Source organism: Myotis lucifugus, unplaced genomic scaffold (assembly GCF_000147115.1).
Source record: "Myotis lucifugus unplaced genomic scaffold, Myoluc2.0 scaffold_73, whole genome shotgun sequence".
Taxonomy (NCBI): Eukaryota; Metazoa; Chordata; class Mammalia; order Chiroptera; family Vespertilionidae; genus Myotis; species Myotis lucifugus.
The window spans coordinates 3,150,565-3,171,278 of record NW_005871121.1 but is presented as its reverse complement, the minus strand read 5'-3'; the positions used below and the strand labels follow the sequence as shown (position 1 = coordinate 3,171,278).

General features: G+C 43.2%; 1 protein-coding gene across 1 annotated transcript in view; it reads left to right on the top strand.

The window, feature by feature from the left end:
- Nucleotides 1–20,714, top strand: part of SPAM1 (sperm adhesion molecule 1) — a 73,155-nt gene that overhangs the window by 43,683 nt on the left and 8,758 nt on the right. The gene's annotated exons all lie outside the window — the stretch shown is intronic.

Below are 20,714 nucleotides of genomic sequence, written 5' to 3'. Positions count from 1 at the left end.
GAGAAGGGAAAGAAATAAAGGAAGAAAGGAAGAAAGAAAAGAAAGAAATGAAAGAAAGAAAGAAAGAAAGAAAGAAAAGAAAGAAGAGGAAGAAATGAAAAGGAGCGCGCACACACACACACACACACACTAACACCCCCAAACAGATATTTTTAAAAAAGCATTCAGGAATAGAGGCAAGGTATTTCTCTGGGATCTGTTTGAATGCATTCAGAGTTTTCTTTCACTTCTTCTGAGGAATGTTGTCAGGTTACAGTGAAGGCAGTAGCCCCTGCCTGTGGGAAACGAGTGCAGCTGGGTCTAGCTTGACTTAACCCAGTGGTTCCCAACCTTTTTTTTGGCCTGGCCCCTCCTAAGCATCTCTAAAATCCTGATTGCCCCCCCCCCGCCCCCATGACATATAATTCTTATTATTCAAAAAGTGAACTCCTATTCACGGGGAGGACACCTAAAAGGCCACTAACTTGGTCTAAACCAGCTTCCAAAGAAGATGGCATCCATGAAAGAGAAAAATAAAAGAACGAAAGGACAGTTGAAGTACTGAGGAAGAAATCAGTAAGAAATGGTTAAAATAATAATAATAATATGAGGTGATATGAAAAAATAGCAAATGAAGTTTCAAAACATATAATAGAGAACTGAAGTGCATAAATAGGTCATAATATATATTTACATACTGTCTATGAGGCCCCTAGAACCATAAGAAATGCAAGAAATTCACTGTTAATAACTCATTCTCGAATTGACCCCCTTAAAAATCAAATTGCCCCCTGCCTGTGGGGCGTGTGCCTCACGTTGGGAACCACTGATTTAACTGTTCACATTTCCGAATTTCCTCCCTCAGATCTTTCCCTGTCCAATTGTCTTATCCCTCCAGCTCAAGGTTATAGAAACAAAGCATCTTAGTAGATGTCTCAGTCCATTCAGGCTGCTATAACAAAAATATCCCAGATTGTGTAGCTTATAAACAAAAGGCATTTGTTGCTTACCTTCTGGAGGCTGAATGTCCAAGGTCAAGGCCCCAGCATGGTTGCGTTTCGGTGAGGGCCCAGTTCCTGTTCACAGCCAGCGCCTTCTCACTGAGTCCTCTCTCCGGGGAGGGCTAGGGAGCTCTCTGAGCGTCTTTTATAGGAACTCTGATCCCACTCCTCAGCGCTCCACCCTCACGTCAGCACCTCCCAACAGGCCCTCCTGACTAACACCATCCTCTATGAGAAGTAGGATTTCAACATGAACTTGGGGAGGAGCGAGCCGCAAACATTCAAACAGTAGCAGATGTGTTCTGCCGTTTTTTATTTATTTCAGTTGATTCTGTGAAGGAACACGGTAAAGAGTATAGAAGAATGGAAACAGAAGGTTAAACTCGGGGCTTGCCAACCTCAGCGTCCTGCCCACCCCACTGCTCTCTGGAAGGTTTGGGCTAAGAGTGTTGTCTTCCTCAGCCCTGTAACTCCTTTCCCATCCCATTCAAAAACAGAGTCTCACGCTCTTTGCTGTCGTAAATATAACCCCTCCTCCTGCATAAGATGGTTACATTGAAAGCCAGCATCATCTGTTTTCCTCAGTGTCCCTTACCCTCATCTTGACGATGCACTATATTTTGAGCTAGACTTTTTGTCGCTTCAAAGGCATATGTACAGATATAAGTTAGTGAGTGATTTCTTTCAGCCAAATCATATGGGAATGTTTGAAAATCTAAGAGAAATCTCTCTCCCAGCTTGCTGTCTTTACCATAAAAATATTCACACACGCTGTGGCACGTCTTAATCATCGGGTAGCCTATATGAAAGCCTCTAAAAGAGGGAGTGGGAATAAAGAGAGTGCTGTACTTCTATAGGAGGCACCCTGGACACAAGCAAAGTTCTCATTTTCTCCCTTCCCATTCTGAGACAACCAAGAAAATACTACTTTCATTCCCCCTTTTGGAAATGCATTTCCATTCCTCATCCCATCCCCCACCCCCCACCCCACAAACATATCCTACTTTCTTTGTATTCAGAGTTGTTTTCCTTATTCATTTTTAGCAACTTTAGTCACATATATTAATTATCATTTTGAACCCTTAGGAAACTTAACTAAGAAGTAAACAATTATGAGCAAGCAGGAGTGCAGTGCCCATGGCTACCTCCCTTAAGGTTGCATCTGAAGTGACCACTGACCTCACACAGCTTCATTTCAGCCCCCACCCCGAGGGAATGATTGCTAAAGCCCAGTCGTGAGCTGTTCGAAAAGAGACCCGCAGCCACGCTCTCCAGGCTGCTTCCCCTGCCCCCACCCGACCTGGTAGGGTCTCAAAACCCTGGAGGAGCTTTGATTGCATCCTCACATCTCCCCCGCAAAGGGGGACATTTTTCATCTGCCTCCAGGCGGGAGGGAAAATATGTATTTGACTTGTTTGAAGTCACAGAGAAAGGGGGACTAAGAGAGCCAGAGCGCGTGGAAACAGGACCTGAGCTTGATGCCCACCCAGTCCCCCTCAGCTCGGCAGAGTCAGGGTGATGAGCAGAGGTGAGGTGGCAGTGTGGTGGGCGTTCTTCACAGTGAACATAGTGCAATTCAGGGCCAGGGATGCTAAACATTGTCCTGGGCCTTCCCTCAGCTGAGAGGCGTCAGACCCCGAGGTGAGATGAGGAAGGGGCAGTGTGGGGAGACAGGAGGACAGGGGGATCCAAGGTCAAGGGTCAGGGTAAGGGGCAGGTAGAGAGATCCTGGGGCTGAATGTAAAGTGCTGGGGGAGTTGCAGCAGGAAGAGAGCACTCAGAAACAAGTCTAGAAGGAGGAGAGGTAGGGAAAAGTTTGTTCTGTGTCCAGAACTTAATTCATGAAGGGGACTGAGTGGCAACACACAGAGGTCAATGCTATGGAAAGGAAAGTTTAATGTTATTCAGTTTCCCTAGAAACCAGAGGCATGGCTCACTACAGGAAATAGAGTGGAGGTGGGTGTGGCTAGGCTAGCGCTTAGGCCGCGGCCTTTATTGGGTTTCTGTGGGAAAATGCAAGGCAGGGCAAGCTAATTTTTTTTTTTTAAAGAATTTTTGTGAGTTTATTTGAACCAAACTGCCGACAATTGCCAGGAAGCAGAATCTCAAGAGATTGGGATAATGCTCCGGAGAACGGCAGTTCTTCACCTTGTTTTATACATTACAATCAAAGGAGGAGACGGAAGTGGGTTACAGGAAACCCATTGTGATAGATTATGGAGGCGGGAGAAAGCACATCGGGGAAACCTCTGGGATTGGATAAGAAGTAAAATGGTAGACACATTACTTAGGTGGGTACAGGATCGTGAACAGTCAACAATGAACCTGGCAAGCTAAATCATTTAGGATTGACTAGTTGGAATAATTTGGGTGGGCGCTGGGCTTTAAGAGCGGTCTCTGATTGCCTTGAACTTGCCCTGGGATGAGGAAGGCAGAAGAAGTTTCCTCCTGGGGTGTACAGCCAGATGGAGAAGGTCGGGCTCTGGGCTGGTTAGTTTGCACATCAGAGAACATGCCCTCTGGTGTCAGTAAGTATTGGTCAGCCCTGAGGGGCAGGCTCTCCCCGGCAGAGAGGTTTCTTTGAAGATGTCAAAACATCGTGATACAAAGACAAACACACAAAAGAAACCAAACAAGCCACAAGGAATGCAACCTTGATTGGCCTAGGGGTCAGTAGGAAGGTTGCAGTGGGTGGGCAAGTGACTCAAGGTCCCTCAGACTCTGAAGCTGAGTGACTACAAGGTCAAGGTGGGGAATTTTCCGCAGAGGGTTTGGACCCACACTCTGTCCTTGGCGTCGGCTTGCTCCATCCACCATGAATGTTTCGCTGTTTTGTTTGCAGTAATACTTGCTGGCTTTTGTGCAGGTATACTAGAGTTTCTATTCTCAATTTGGAAAAAGTGGTATATTTTGGAAAAGATTCTATCTTAGCCTACAGAAACGACCAGGTTCCCTTTCCAAAACCTGATTTAATTCTCCAGGACCCCCTGGATCTTCTCCTAGGTTGAGCATAGATCTTGCTCTTCTAATCTTCCCCATCCTGTCTGCCTACTTCATCCAAACATCATTCCCGGAGATGCTTCTGTAGCCTGTCCCAGCCTTCGCCTCACATATCTGCCTGCACTGGCTAACCTGCTTTACTTGCTGACCCTTCCTTCCTTCCGTCCCTGAGGCATAGATCCTGACCTGCTTTTCTCTTGTTTTTGTCTCTTTTACCTTTAACTACAACCCCAATGTTGCCATTGCCTGTAGCTCCTTAAATGAGTTTTCCCATTCTCTGTATGGAAATCGGTTACCCAAGCCCTTGCTTCCTGCCAGTGGGTATGGTATCTGGAGTCTCTGGAGATGGAGGAAGTGGACATGCCTTCAGGCCATCCTTAGTATAGTTTCTCCCCTCGTCTATAAAACAGTTGTCACAGACCTCACAACTCCAGACTATTACATATCATCTTTGTGATGTCATAGCAACAATATTCCACTCCCTTTTGAGCAAAAAATGATGATCACGTTACAACAACACACCCAGCTAATATTCTTTAAACATTTATCAAGCCACAGACACTGTTCTAAACATTTCACATATTCAACTCAAGTAAACTTTACAACCATCCTATGAGGTTCATACTATTACCAACCACAATTTAAATATGAGAAAACCCAGACATAGAGAGATTAAGTAACTTGTCCATGAGGCTAGGGAACATAATTCCTACTTCCAATTCTATTCCTCACCATACTTTGTTGTGAAAAAAATAAAAAGAACAACAACAACAAAAACCAAACCACACAAAACTAAATAGTTTAGTCACTATGAAATGGAAATTAAACCCCAGTGAGCTATCACAACATAGTCACTGAAATGGCTAACGTGGTATAGAACACTTGGAACGCACATTCTGCTGGTGGGAATTAAAATGCTGCTGCCACTTTGGAAAACTGTCTGACACTTCCTTGTAAAGTTAAACATGCATCTACCGTTCAATCCAGCCATCCCACTCCTATTTACCCAAGAAAAAACAAAACTGCATGTCCCTACAAAGACTTGTTAGGAACGTTCACAAGAGCTTTAGCATAATAGCCCCAAATTGGAAACAACCCAATGTCCAATAACTAATGAATGGGTAAACAAGTTATGGTATAGCCATACAATGTCATACTCTTCAGCCATAAGGAAGAACTATGTAATAACATGGATCAATATTGAAAGCAGTATGCTGACCAAAGGACGGCAGACATGAAAGACTACAGAGTGTGGGAAAGGCCTAACTATAGTGACAGGAAGCAGGTATGTAGGAGAGGGGCTTGACAGCAGAGAGGGTAAGAAGGAGCCATTCTGTTCCTCGATTGTAGTGATGGTTATACAGTTGCATACATTTTACAACACTCACTGGGTTGTGCATTTAAAATTGATGAATCTTATTGTATATAAACTGTAACTCAATAAATCTGATTTTCAGAAGGAAAATAATATGCAGCTCAATTAAACACACAAAAAAGAAAGAAATCAAACAGTTCTTGTACCAGAGCTGCAATCAGCGCGCTCTCTGATGTCAGGCAAATCACTTCACACTTATAGCAACAATTTCTTCTCTGACATCAGGATGCTAATAAATGCTTATCTAGCCCTAACCGGTTTGGCTCAGTGGATAGAGCGTCGGCCTGCGGACTGAAGGGTCCCAGGTTCGATTCCAGCCAAGGGCATGTACCTTGGTTGTTGGCACATCCCCAGTAAGGGGTGTGCAGGAGGCAGCTGATCAATGTTTCTCTCTCATCGATGTTTCTAACTCTCTATCCCTCTCCCTTCCTCTCTGTAAAAAATCAATAAAATATATTTTAAAAAAATGTTTATCTAACACACACGATTATTGTGAGGACAAATAAGATAATGGATAATAGATGAAGAAATACTTTAAAATGGAAAAAAATAAAAGGTCAATTTTTGGCATAGGACATCAAAATCTTCCAGAAAGTCCCCTCCTCCAATGCATGCTGTCACCAGGTTCCTCTCTCCAACCTAAACAGCCCTTTGATAGCCATAACCCATGACAGCCGGAAAAGTGGCCACCCCAACCCAAATTAATGCTATCCATCTTTTTTATTAAACTTTTTTTCTTTAATTTCAGAGAGGAAGGGAGAGGGAGAGAGAGATAGAAACATCAATGATGAGAGGGAATCACTGATTGGCTGCCTCCTACATGCCCCCCACTGGGGATGGAGCCTGCAACCTGGACGTGTGCCCTGACTGGGAATTGAACCGAGACCTTCTGGTTCATAGGTAGATGATCAACCACTGAGCCACCTCGGCTGAGCAATGCTAGCCATCTTAAGACCTGGTTATGGCAATTTGAAAGTCCATCAAATGAAGACCCATGTCAAAATGGAGCCATGTGTGAAGAAGAGATCGAAAAGTATGTCTAATTGTTGTCGTTGCAGCATAACTGGCTAGATTGGGTTGTAGCGTCAGGCAAATGTGGGTTTAGGATCTGGATGGACACGTCTCAGTAGAGGAGACTCCTCTCTAAGCCTCCTTTATCGATAAACCCAGGAAATTGTGATGAGGATTACATGAGAAAACGCATGAAGGAACTTATTGCTGTGCCAGGCACAGAAGTGCTTTGTGATCATCATCATCATCATAACAACAATAAGAATACATGATTAGCTAATTTATTATTATTATTACCATTCAGTTTATGTATAACTCCTGCTTTATCTTGCTAATAATTTTCTCAAATCGTATTTCCTGTAACTTGTTATTCCCACTTGATAAGCTTGAGTGCTTCAGAAATAAAGATGTTTACTTTAGGGTCAGTGGGAGACCTGGAAGTCATTGACTCTAATAGGGCAGGATTTCTCATTTTCTCTAGACCTGGGTTCCCAGCGGCTGAGAGAGGTTCCCACCCATTCTCTAAATGTTGATGGAGATGTCACCCACATTCGGAAACTGCTCAGCTACGTTCCCGTCTCTGAGAAGTACTTTCTCAATAGCAGATTGGTTCCTTCTTTAGAGATCATTTCTAACTTGGCAGTTTAGTTGGTCCCTCTAGTGGTCTGAAAGCAATAAGACACTCCACAAAGGAGGTTCCTTGCAGGTGTGTCCCATGGTCCATTTTTATATCAGCGAGAGGGCTCTAAAGAGTAGCATTAAAGAAGGACTGCCGCCGTAACCGGTTTGGCTCAGTGGATAGAGCGATGGCCTGCGGACTGAAGGGTCCCGGGTTCAATTCCGGTCAGGGGCATGTGCCTTAGTTGTGGGCACATCCCCAGGAGGGGGTGTGCAGGAGGCAGCTGGTCGATGTTTCTAACTCTCTATCTCTCTCTCTTCCTCTCTGTAAAAAATCAATAAAACATATTTTTTAAAAAAGAAGGACTGCCTTCTTTGTTGCCCAGTGTTCCTCTCTTATGAGGCCTTTTTTTTTTTCCTCTTTAATTTTTCCATCAAACTCAAGTGAGGATGTAGTCATACATATTCCCTGGAGAGATGAGATTTTAAAAAGATAACTAATATAGTCTGTTAAACATCTGAGATACTAAATTTTTCATTTTATGACCAGAGCATATCACAGAATATAATTCCCACGGAAACCTCTATTATTAGAAAATAAAACAGGACAGTCCATCCAGCCTGACTCAGTGGTTGAGTATTGACCTAAGAACCAGGAGGTCATGACCTAAGAACCAGTCAGGACACATGCCCAGGTTGCAGGCATTAAAAAATATATATATATATATATATATTATATAACATATATAATATATATGTATATATATTATATATAATATATATATGTTATTTTTTTATTGATTTCAGATAGGAAGGGAGAGGGAGGGAGAGATAGAAACAACAGCGATTGGCTGCCTCCTGCATGCCCCCACCAGGGATCGAGCAGCAACCTGGGCATGTGCCCTGACTGGGAATTGAACCATGACCTCTTGGTTCCTAGGTCGATGCTCAACCACTGAGCCACACAGGCCGGGCAACGTATTTTCTTACAATTTGGTGGCTTGCACTTATTTTTCCTTCATGATTTCTTTTAAAGAACATAAGTTCTTTATTATTTTTTAAAATTCATCTTTATTGTCGAGGGTATTACAGATGTCCCCTTTTACCACCATTGACCCCCTCCACCCCTTCCCCACCCTCATCCCAGGCCTACCACACTGTCTGTGTCCTGGGTTATGCATCTATGCATGTAAGTTTAGAAGTTATTTATTTTCATGTAGCCCAGTTCACCAGTCTTTTCCTTTAAGGGTAGTGCTTTTTTTTTTTTTAAATATATTTTTATTGATTTCAGAGAGGAAGGAAGAGGGAGAGATAGAAACATCCATGATGAGAGAGAATCATGGATTGGCTGCCTCCTGCAAGTCCCCCACTGGGGATCGAGACCACAACCCAGGCATGTACCCTTGACCAGAATCGAACCTGAGACCTTTCAGTTCTTAGGCCAACGCTCTATTCACTGAGCCAAACCGACTAGGGCAAGGCTAGTGCTTTTTGTGTCCTGCTTAAGAAATCTTTGCCTAGACCAAGGCCATTAGTAAATTCTGTTACCCTCTGGAAGCTTTATTGTTCTGCCTCAGTCTACCTAGAATTTTTTTTTTTTTTTAATAATAAAAGGTAGGGTCAAGATTCCTTTTCCCCCTGTATGGATATCCAATTTAACCATCTATATATATAAGAGCCTAATTTGCAAAGTGTCCCCTTGGGAATTCGACCGACTGGGAGTTTGATTGCTCACTATGATGTGCACTGACCACCAGGGGGCAGTGTGGAACGAAGGAAGGCCCCAGCCAGCAGCTGGCAGCCAGGGAAGGGAGGCCCTACCCATTCACGAATTTCATGCACTGGGCCTCTAGTTGAGTTATAGGATCCTTGCTCTTCTTCAATGTCACCTTATCATACTGGTTTTAAGTAACATTTACCAATGGAATAAAACCCAAGAAAAATGTTCTTTTTTAACACCTACACATCTTTTTGTGCATCTGAATATCTGGAATCTGTGGTAAAAGATTTCTATAATTTATTTATTTATTTATTGGTAAGGCAGACTTTTTTTTTAGGTACATTTTAATGATCTTTAAACCATGACCATCACAAGATTTGACCATGATCTTGGACTTTTGCCATGGTCTTGAGAAAGCAACTTAAATTGTTTTTTGTTTTGCTTTAAAAAAAAAATTGTCAAGAAATCAAAAGGTTAATACTTGAAGTTAAACTTCCTTCCCAAGATAAAATGTATTTTTTTCTGAAAACAAATCTGTGCTTCTGTAAAAGGGGAGGGAAAATAACATATTGAAATGTAGCTAGCATTACGTAACTGTAAGATACTTACATTTCTTAGATTACTGAAATTTTGTTAAAAAAAATTTTTTTTCAAGTCTTGATTTCCAAGGGCCGAGAAAATCGCACACTTTGCTTAAGTGTCAAGAGAGGTAGTCTGACAATAGTGATAGAGTTGCAAGAGCACTGGGTTTAGAGCCACACCCTGGTTTCCATTCCTGCTCCCCCACCAGACACTTTTCCAACTCTTCTTCGTCATCTTCTTTCATACAATTAAGTGGCCAGATCAGTATTCTCTTTTTCTGTCCTGCTGTGACTTGAGTCACATGCAGTTGACTGTACACAATCTGCCCCTGTTTACTAATTTCCTTTTCAGCTTTACCTCTTATTCAGGAAACTTTCTTGAAGAAAATAACAGGCTATTGCAAAGCAATCAACTTTAATTATCTAATTTATTAAACATAATTTTCAAATTAGTATTAATTCATCTCTTACCACATTAAGCAGAGAACTTAGAATAGCTTATAATTCCTGATGGATCCCTCTTATTTTTTTTTGTTTTGTTACCAAAAGTTTTAGACAATATTGGCTTTTCTTGCAATAAAAGACGGTTGGTAAACCGTCTTTGTATTGCAAGAAAAGCCAGCAGTTCTAAGGAAATGTGTAGTTCCCCCTAAATGTTTTTAGCCAGTTCCACCTTGTGACCAAAGGCATGTATTTATTTGTCAACAAATATTTCATTGAATCTAATACTCCCTGGATGTCCATCATCTTTTTAAGCACCAGTAAGAAAGAAAAAAATGCTCTCAAATAAACCATGAAACATCAACTGTAAGATACATACACTTTTAAAAAATACCAAGATAGCATCGAAAACGTCTCTGCACCAAACCCTTTTTGTTAAGCCTAGATCTATGGGTTAGCGGTTATTACATTTCTGGTTTTTTTTGGGGGGTGGGGGGTTGGGGGGGTTTGAAGGACATAGCCTTTATTACTTACACATGGGGAAGACCGCATTTCTGTTCTTTTCATCTGCATCTGTGTGCTTGTGGTGCTTAAATATGAAATTGAGTTTATTATTATATAATTGTTTTCTAAAATTTTTAAAACTTTTGTACTAAATGAAGGTGAAAGAAAATATTGGAGAAATGATGCTTTATTTTAAATTAGGAAAGAAATATTGGGTAATGTTTTTCTTCTTGATTAAAAAAAAGTTCCTGACGTGCATAGCATTTTTTTCATCTTCATAAGAGAATGTAACATGTTAATTATACAAATAACACTAATGGCAATGAGAAGTTATTTAGTGCTTATCATATATTAGTCAGATATTGGGCTTAGTATTTACATTTTTACCTTAACAGTCCTGTGAGGTAACTCTTGTTATTGTAACTGCAGAACCAGCTCAAAATAGTTCTATCCCATTTAACAAGCTACTGAGTTGCTTTTCAGAGACAACGGGCCAAACCGCAAGTCAGAGGCCAGAGCTTTGACCTCCGGCTGCACCCAGAACCAAATCTCCTCCCTCCCCACCCCCTGTCTGGTGCTGGTGCTCCTTATCATAAATGGCCAAGCTCCAAGGTCCTCCAGTGACCGTGCCCCACAGCATTTCCGCATCCATGTTCCCACCAACTCTTTACAAGCCCTTAGCTGGTCCCGAGAGCAGGATGAATCTGAAGCTCAGCCTCCCTTCTTCTCGATTGACGCCTTCTCCATCCATCAACCTTCCTTTAATCCAAACTCAGGCGTTTTGAGCTTTGGCTTTTCGAAGTGTGGTGCACACGAGCAAGAGTGCATAACATTGTCATCGTGTCACAGGTAAGGAACCCAGGTTACAGAGTTAGTCAATGGCAGAGGTAGGATTCCAACCTACGTGGGTTTCAATCCAAAATTCAATAGGCTTGCTCCTGTTCCCGAGTATGTACAGCACAGCTGTAAAATGCAAGACCATTTTGGACGTTACAGGCATGAACATTTTTTTTTTTAAATTATGTATTTGTGCCCTAGCCAGTTTGGCTCAGTGGATAGAGCGTCGGCCTGCGGACGGAAGGGTCCTGGGTTCAATTCTGGTCCAGGGCATATGCCTGGATTGTGGGCTCGATCCCCTGTAGGGGGCATGCAGGAGGCAGTCAGTCAATGATTCTCTATCATCATTGATGTTTCTGTCTCTCTCTCCCTTCCTCTCTGAAATCTGTAAAAATATATTTAAAAAAAGAAGAAGAAGAAGATCACCGTGGCTAAGGTGAAGAGGGCAGTGGGAGCCAGCAAGATCCAACACAGACTAGTTTTGTTAAGGAGCTTTTGCCTTTAGCAGTAAATTTTATTTCTCCATATTTCAATTAGCATTTTAATTGCCAAGTTGTAATTGTATTTCTTTTTTAAGATTACCTTTTTAGTACAAGCAATACTAGTTTTCCTTTTACAATACTAATATTATTTTTACTTTATAATTAATTTATTTAAAAATGAACTTTAATAGTTTGTAATCAACATGATTACAGATGTGCATAGATTTAGAAGAAACTACAAAGGTGGTATGGACTTGACCCTAGTCTGAGAATATACTAGACCAGCGCTTGGCAAAGTATGGCCGTTTGGCCACATTTGGCCTGGCACCTGCTTTTGTAAATACCATGCTTTTGGGACACAGCCACACCCATCGGCTTATTGTTGCCTGTGGCTGCTTTCCCTACACCGGCAGAGTTGAGACGGAGATGGTATGGCCCCAAAAGCCTAAAAAGCATTTTTTAAGACTCCCACGGGAGAATGAGTGATTTTTATGTGCCTGAGAGTAAAATAATTACTCTCTTGCCTTTCACAGAAATAAATTGCTGACCTCCCTACCCAGCTATCCTATGAGAGCATTTAAAAAAAAACTGAACCACCAGTATTATCATGACTTTTAAGGTACAGATACATTTAGCAGCTTTACATGTGTCCTGTCAGTGTGGTGCCCCTTTTCCATATTCAAAACAGTTGAGTGCCTTTCTGCTGCTCAGGAGCATTCCAGGACGCCGGCCTCCAGGCCACGGGAGAACACTGGGCTCTTATGAGAGGCTCTTTGTTTACTGTTCAACGGGGTGAATTCTGTCTTCTCCTCAAATTCTGTTTGATCAGAAACACTGCGGCGTAATAAAGGAGCAGATAAATGACTGAGGCCCTGAAGCTCCACTACAGATTAGAGGAAAACTTGCACTTCAAAGGATCCTGGGGAAGGAGGGAAGGTTAATGGCAATAGCTTTGAATTCTTAATGCGGATGAGGCCCCTGGAAACCATCGTTCCTAAATGAGCCTTTGCAGGGCAGTGAGGGTGTCACTGGTACGAGTGTGTGTGTGTGTGTGTGGGGGGGGGGGGGCGGGGGGTCCTTGTCCCCACCTGTTGCTCGTGGGAGTAGAATTATGGTGATATCCGGAGAAAAAGGATTTTTTAAGACTCCCACAGGAGAATGAGTGATTTTTATTTGCATGGGATTCAGTCCCTGAGTTTTCAAGGTCCCATTGCCCTTTGGCCCACAAAGGGAGAAATGTAGCTGGGGCTTCAGTAGGGATACAATCAAAGCCAGCGTCCAGAGTTTCTGTTGGTGGCGGCACCGTCCAGTACAGCATCAGGCTAGCTTCACTTGTGTGCCCTGCAGGCCATCCGCCCATTGCATGTGGGGTCTGCAGGGCCACCTGGCTGTGGCGGAAACATGGGCTCTTTGCAAGGAAGCAGGAACGAGACAGCCCCATGAGCCAAGGGTCACAGAGAGAATTCCTTTGTTTAGAGGATTGTGCATTCCCACGTTTCTGTGGGCTTGCAGTGGCCATGCCCATCTTGGCCAATGATCTCTGTTCTCAGATGTGACTGACAGGCACCTTCCCTAGTCACCCCAAGTTCACTGGGCATGATCTGTCTACCCTTTGTTGGACCCCTTCCCCCAGGGATCTGTGGAGAAGGTGAGTTGCAGCTTCCTGGTGAAGCTGCCCAAATGACATGCCTATGATGTCCAGCCTTCCGTTTATTCCTTTTCTATTATTAACTAGAGGCCCGGGGCATGAAAATTCATGCACTGGAGGGGGCGGGGGTTCCTCAGCCCAGCCTGCAGGGCAGGAGGCAACCCAGCAATCAGGAGAAGGCAATGCCTCCATCACACCTCTGCGGCTGCCACTGCTGGCATCACAAGCCTTGGCCGGCCCTGGGAGGCTGGGGGCTGAGGGTACTGGGGGACTCCGGAGGCCTTGCCACGCACCTGACACCCCGGCAGGGATGAGGGGACTGGACGCTGTCATCTTGTGGCTGTGGGCACCGCCATCTTTGAGGGCATGGCAGTCAATTAGCATATTCCCTCCGTTTTGGCTGTGGGAGCTACCATCTTTGCGACAGCATGAGGGTCAATTAGCATATTCTCTCTTTATTAGATAGGATAACTAGCTAATTATAACAGTATCAAGGGAACTATTTCATCCAGTGGCCAAGGTTCTGCTATGCTCTGGTTTCACGTTCCTTTTCAGCTTATATACCTTCTGACTAGGTCTTGCATAGTTGGTATTCTTGCAAGAGAACATTGCTCCTAATCTCCCGGGTGCCCGTTGAGTGGGTGGTAGATGTTAGGTTAGGTGGCTCAGGAGGCGGCGCAAGAAATAGAGTCCAGTGAATGAGAAAAGAAAGGAAAGGAAAGTTTATTCTGCGTCCCCGGGAGACCCACGTACCCCCAAAGACAGGGCACGTGGATTCTGGGCACTGCCATCTTTGTGACAGTGTGAGGGTCAATTAGCATATCTCTCTTATTAGATAGGATAACTAGCTAATTATAACAGTATCAAGGGAACTATTTCATCCAGTGGCCAAGGTTCTGCCATGCTCTGGTTTCACTTTCCTTTTCAGCTTATATACCTTCTGACTAGGTCTTGCATAGTCAGTATTCTTGCAAGAGAACATTGCTCCTAATCACCCGGGTGCCCGTTGAGTGGGTGGAAGACAACCTCTGCATTACTGCTAGTGTGGGCCTTGGTATGTCCCACACAGTTTCCAGGGTTTGGCATCTGTTACCTCACCTCATCCTTACATGAACCCATGTGGTAAGTCCCTATTCTATAAAAGAGGGCATAGAGGCGTAGAGGAATTTAGTAACCTGCCCAAAACCACAGAGCTGGTGCTTGGTAGAGTGCAAATTTGAACCCAAGGCCTGCATTGTAATCACTGCCCTAGCCTGCCTCTATTCTGACCTGGACACCTTGCTGAAGACTCAGTTACTTAAAGCCACACTACCTGCTCAGAGGGTGGAGTCTCCCTTGGAGGGGTGAATCTTAGTGTCGGTTCCTGAAGAAGAGATAGGGATTAGGCAGGAAACAGGGGCTGGTCTTAGACAGGTTGCAGGAGGAATTCCTGTCCCCACACTTGGTCTTTTTCTCTGCAGACTACCCTTTTAGGAAGGCAGAGCGCTAGACATCAGCTCTTGGATGTGGGTTGCCACGGTCACTCCTCAGGTGGAAACAAGGCCTTGAACGCAGAGTGGAAGTAATACCTTGAATCTCTAATTGTAGAGTTCTAAGTCTTTATTAAATATCTTGGCCTCATCTCACTTGTATTAGGGGAAGAAATCATGGTCCATATGTAACCAGAAAGAATGATGGGGCCCTAGCTGGTTTGGCTCAATGGATAGTGTCAGCCTGTGGACTGAAGAGTCCTGGGTTCGATTCCAGTCAAGGGCACCCATCATCTCCAAGATGCCAAATGGGTGACCAACCAGTCTCATCTGCTCTGACCTGGTCACCCATTTGTCAAAAGCAATTTCCATAAGAGGTTGAGACAAAATCTAGTTAGAGTGTGTTCAAGAGAGAATGAGCAGGGAGAAAGTAGAGACTACAAGTAGGGAATCTTTTTCTTGAATTTTTGCTGTAAGGAAGAGCAGAGAAATGGATAGTAGGTAGAGAGAGTTGGAACATTGGGGGAGGTGTTTTTGTGTTTTTAAAATATTTTTGTTTGCCTGTCCAGTGTGGCTCAGTGGTTGAGCATTGATCCATGAACCAGGAGGTCATGGGTTTGATTCCTGGTCAGGGCACATGCCAAGGCTGTGGGCTCAATCCCCAGTAAGGCACGTGCAGGAGGCAGCCGATCAGTGATTCTCTCTCATAATTGATGTTTCTATCTCTCTCTCCCTCTCCCTTCCTCTCTTTCAAATCAATAAAAACATTAAAAAATATTTTTGTTTATTAAAGTATGTTTGTCAGCTGACTAAGTGATCTATGGTGAGAGAAAATTTGATGATATAGGAGGTAATCAAATTACTGTAGGAGCAAAATCCTGAGCTTGAAGAAGTGATTAGATGCAGTTCACAAATGGAGGAGTTGACCTTATGCAGGAAGATAGGCGTTTACTGTTAAGAATAGGAGAATGTGCAAATGTGCAAAGGTCGCACAGCTAGTCATGTCAGAACTAGAACTCAAACCCAAGCACGACAGTCTGCCCCTAGTGTTTCATATTGGTGGCTATATTGATTATCTATTGCCAAAATAATGCAGTGTAACTAACCACTCCAAAACTCAGTGACCTGAGAAACAATCATTTATTATTTCTCATGTGTCTGGAGTTGGTGGGGCAGCTCATCAGATACAGATTGGCTCTATTTACCTACAGACTAGCCTAGGCATGTTCTCAAGGGGACAGCAAAAGTACAGGAAAAGAAACTAAAAAAGAAAAATATTTAACTAAGTAAATTTAAAGATCTAATTGACTTTATTCAGCAATTAATGATTTGGGAAGCATCTCACCTAGCAAGTAGAAGGGTGCTCCAAGGGCTGTAACCACACAGAAACTCCTTTTCTTTAACATGACCCCTTCTCCTTTCTGTATGTTCAGGACCTGATGCAACCGTCAACTGCTCCCTCTCCTGGACCCAACTCATCAGTAGAGCCACTAATCATCACGATTAGTGGTTTTTCTCCTCTATAACCCACTCCCTAGAAGCCATCAGGGAGCCAAGAATTTGAGCACTAACGAGCTTACCGATGACTCCAGGCTGGGTGCCATTCCCTCAAATAATAAATTCTTCCTTTGGTTGCTGCAAATTTCTGTTTGTGTTTGATTAGGCTTTGATTCGTGAAGGCAACAGGGGTTGTACAAAATGGAAGGTTTTTATAGGAAGAATGGCAGGGGAGGTATTAGCAAAGAAAAGAAATAATTACTTTTAGATCAAGACATCTTCTTTCTGGGAGAAGGGAACTGTGAGGTTTTGTCAGGTAGCTTGCCTCCTTGAGAGGGTTCTTATGATCTTTTGCTTTACTGATGCTTGACCAGAAAATTCCAGACTGGTTGGTTTAAGATTATACTTCTGGGAGAGGTAGAAACTGGAATTAGGTCATATATTAAATTAGGTTTGGTATCCTGGGCTTTTAGCGTGAGTGATGCCATTTTGGGCATCTGGTTTTCTTTTTAACAAAACAATTGTGCAACTGCTTTTCAGCCTTTGGTCATCACATCCTTTTAATGTCCCATCGATTAAAGCAAGTCATATGGCCAAACCCAAAGTCAAGTGACAAGAAAGTTCAGTCCACCCATGTGTATGGAGGGTGGGAAGAGGGAGTGAATATTTATTAATAACTAGAGGCCCGGTGCACGAAATTCATGCATTTGGGGGGGGGGGGTGTCCCTCAGCCCAGCCTGCACCCTCTCCAATCTGGGGCCCCTCGGACATCCCTCTCACAATCTGGGACTACTGGCTTCCAACCACTCACCTGCCTATCAGCCTGATCACCCCTAACTGCCCTCCCCTGCTGGCCTGGTTGCCCCTAACTGCCCTCCCCTGCAGGCCTGGTCCCCCCCAACTGCCCTCCCCTGCTGGCCTGGTCGCTCCTAATGCCCTCCCCTGGTGGCCCAATCACCCACAATTGCCCTCCCCTGCAGGCCTGGTCCCCCTCAACTGCCCTCCCTGCAGGCCTAGCCCGATCACCCACAATTTCCCTCCCCTGCTGGCCATCTTGTGGCTGTGGGCGCCGCCATCTTTGAGAGTGTGGCAGTAAATTAGCATATTCCCTCCTTATTGGCTGTGGGTGTCGCCATCTTTGAGACAGCATGAGGGTCAATTAGCATATTCTCTCTTTATTAGATAGGATAATTGAATCTACCATGTTGACAAACAAGTAAGATCTATGAATGACATTCAACTCCATCAAAATATTTAATGATTGATATACATAAACCAACTTATTTTGAGAATCTCAATTAGTTGCTTTCCCTAAAGCACAAGCAATTTTCTTAGTTCTAACCATGAATTCTGATAAAAAATATGTAAGCATTGAAGTCATATTTCAATGTATTTGACTACATCAAATACTTCCATGTGATTTTTTTTGCTTTATTCTCATTCTCTTTCATAGTTTTTAAATTTTATGCCATATAAATGGGCATACCCATTTCAAAAATTAAATGTTATAGAATTTAACTAAATTATGTGAACCTTCAAGCAGAGCATTAAAATATCTTTCTCTTAGACTTCATTGTTATTTGAATGATAAAATTATGCAAGTCTATTTTATTCCTAATTAACACTTCTAAAGTTAAACCGTATCTGTACTTGTCAAATTTGTAACAGGGCATATTTTTAAAATATGCTGCGATAAACATGCTAATGTAACCATTCCTTAGGGCCATTCACTAATAAGTACATCCCAGAACAAAGCAAAGACATTTTAAAAGATGAAAGACTTGCAAATTTCTGTTTGAAAATTTTAAGTAAATTACTTTAAGATATGCTTGTCTTTTACAAAATGTATAAGAGTTCAGCTGTATAAGTCACTTAATATACTATGCAAAGTAATCAAAATAACAGCTCAAACTAATACAAAAATGTTATTAATATATACTTATATATTATATTTATCACTTACTTGGTAACATTATCATCATACACTCATTTTTTCTGTGATGGTGCTTTTGTTTTAATATGGATGCCTTTTAACTCTGAGATAACAGATAAGAGAATTACAAAAAAAAAAAAAAAGGTTGGAGGGGGGTTATATACAACCGTAAATCCAGCAGCAAGGAGATAATCTACTAGTGAATCCTTCTCTCTTATTTACACTTCTATAGCCTGTGGCTAAATGGATTTCGCCCTTTTTGCTTGGACAATGTGGAAATAGGTCTGGGACCAGGACTCTCCTTTGTTAGGACTCCATGAAGGTCAGTAAATTGTAGTGCAGGCCTGTCTGTAGCAGCCTCATCATCTGTAACAGGCTCAGATCATATACATACTCTCTAGCGTAGAAAAATAGGAATCCACTGAAGGATTCTCAGCCATTAAACTTGAGTCCTCACCCAGTATATCTGTTCCCTCCTGAAAAAGTGTCCTTAACAGAGTTCTTATCGCAGACCTTTCTGCAGGCTGCAATTAGGAGGGTGTCTTAACTCTCCTACTAAAAATACACTTTCTGAAACCTAGCCCGCAGCAGCCTGTGAGAGGGGACAGAGGGAGGGGGACAGACAGACTGTGGGCCTTTCTCTGAAGTGCCCCTGACCCTGTTTGCTGACCCCAGGTTTGGAACTCGCCAGCACCAATCCTTACATTCTGTTATTTCCTCCTGGGAACAGGTAGCAATTGCCCAGACTACCCTTGTATCTAGATTACCTCTAAAGCCAGTTAATTTGCATTTGCCACTAGTTGCTTTGTGCCTCTCAATTGATGTGAAAATATTAAGATTATGATGTTAATGAAAATATCCTTGACTACTTGCACTGCTGGAGGAGTGGGCCCAGAGAAGGCCGCTGGGCAGCTCCTAAGGGAACAGTTTGTGACCTAAAGTGGCCCAAGGTTAGTTAGGTTCCATTCACAGGCACCTGGGTGCTGCTCCATCCTCTCCTCAAGTTGTTAGTCAAGGGGAGCAAAATATACCCCCACCAGATAGGCCTCTTTTTGGCATATTGTTCATTTTGAGCCGGCTATTTTTAGGGAACAGCAGACACAGCGGAAGCTCTGAAAACTGAGCAGAAGTTACCCTGGAGTAAAAGACACATTTACACTTACAAGGAAAATCTCCATTGGTAAGGGTGTCTCCCTCTCCAAACCAGGAAGAAGAGGATGACTCTAAATCTCTAGAAACCCTTACCTTTGGAGGAGGCAAGGACTTAAATATGCACAACCTTACCCTAGTTTCCTGTGCTCTTCCTGATCACCTCCCTAACTCTTCTTCTCTCCCTACCTCCAAAGCCATTATTCTTTAGCTGGAGATGGTATTTAAGGTGGTGGCTTAGGCCATTTCAGGGTTACTCAGTTTTCCTTGGGATTGTCGGGATGTCAAAAGTAATGTTTCCTCCCACCGCCTACATTCTTCTGGCTGAAATAATAATCAAATCAACATGAGATAGGCCTAGCTGGTTTGGCTCAGTGGATAGACCGTTGGCCTGAGGACTGAAGAAGGGTTCCAGGTTCAATTCCAGTCAAGGGCATGTTCCTGGGTTGTGAGCTCGATCTCCAGTAGGGGGTGTGCAGGAGGCAGCAGGCCAATGATTCTCTCTCATCACTGATTTTCTATCTCTCTCTCCTTCCTTCCTCTCTGAAATCAGTAAAAATCTATTTTAAAAATGTATTTTTTAAAAAAGATGCTTTAAAAAAATCGACATGAGACTGATTAGCAGAAAAAAGTAACCAAATTTATTGTGGATATGCACATGGGGGTACCATAAGTGCTGGGGTCCAATCCCAGCGGGTTCAGGGGTCCCCAAAGGTGTGAACGGAGTCGGCGAAGAAGGAATGACATGAAGGCAGTGTTCAGTTCATCAGCAGAGTTGGGTTCTCTTGTCAGGGTCTCCCGCCATGTTCTGTCTAGGTTCCCCAGGCAAGTTCTGTAGCTAGGTCCTGTCCAGGATCTTTTGCCATGTTCTGTCTAGGTTCTCCAGTGAAGTTCTGTAGCCAGGTTCTGTCCATCCAGCTTCTCCAGGTTCTGTGTAGGATCTCCAGCCAAGTCCTGTCTCTTGGTTCTGTCTCTAGGTTCTCTTTCTTGTTATCTTGTTACATCTGTATTTATACCAGCCGATTTTAATCCTGTCAATTTCTATTACAAAGGTTAGGGCGTTTCTTATCTCCATTCCAGGGAGTAAAGATTATGTAGCTTAACTACCCGCCTGGCACTTAATTAAGGGGTTGTATCCCCTCCCTAACCTCAGGGAAAGATCCCCACCTGGGGAAACAACCTTTCTCGGAGAGGTGACCTTGGTTAAAACACATGGCACTAAAGAGAGCAAACATATTAAGAACAATATGCTATATATGCCAGGTCCCTTGAAACATATGCTGTGCAGATGTTTCTTTCCTGCAGTGACTGTGTCAAGCAGCAAGGATGGACCGGCTCCCGGCACATAAGAATATGAGATCCAAGAACACATTGGGTAGTTGGAGCTTATATGCCATTAAGGAGTTAAGGCAGAGAGGGTAGTTTGTGGTTAGGAGCTCCAAAGGACAAGAAGGCAATTCCCATAGAGA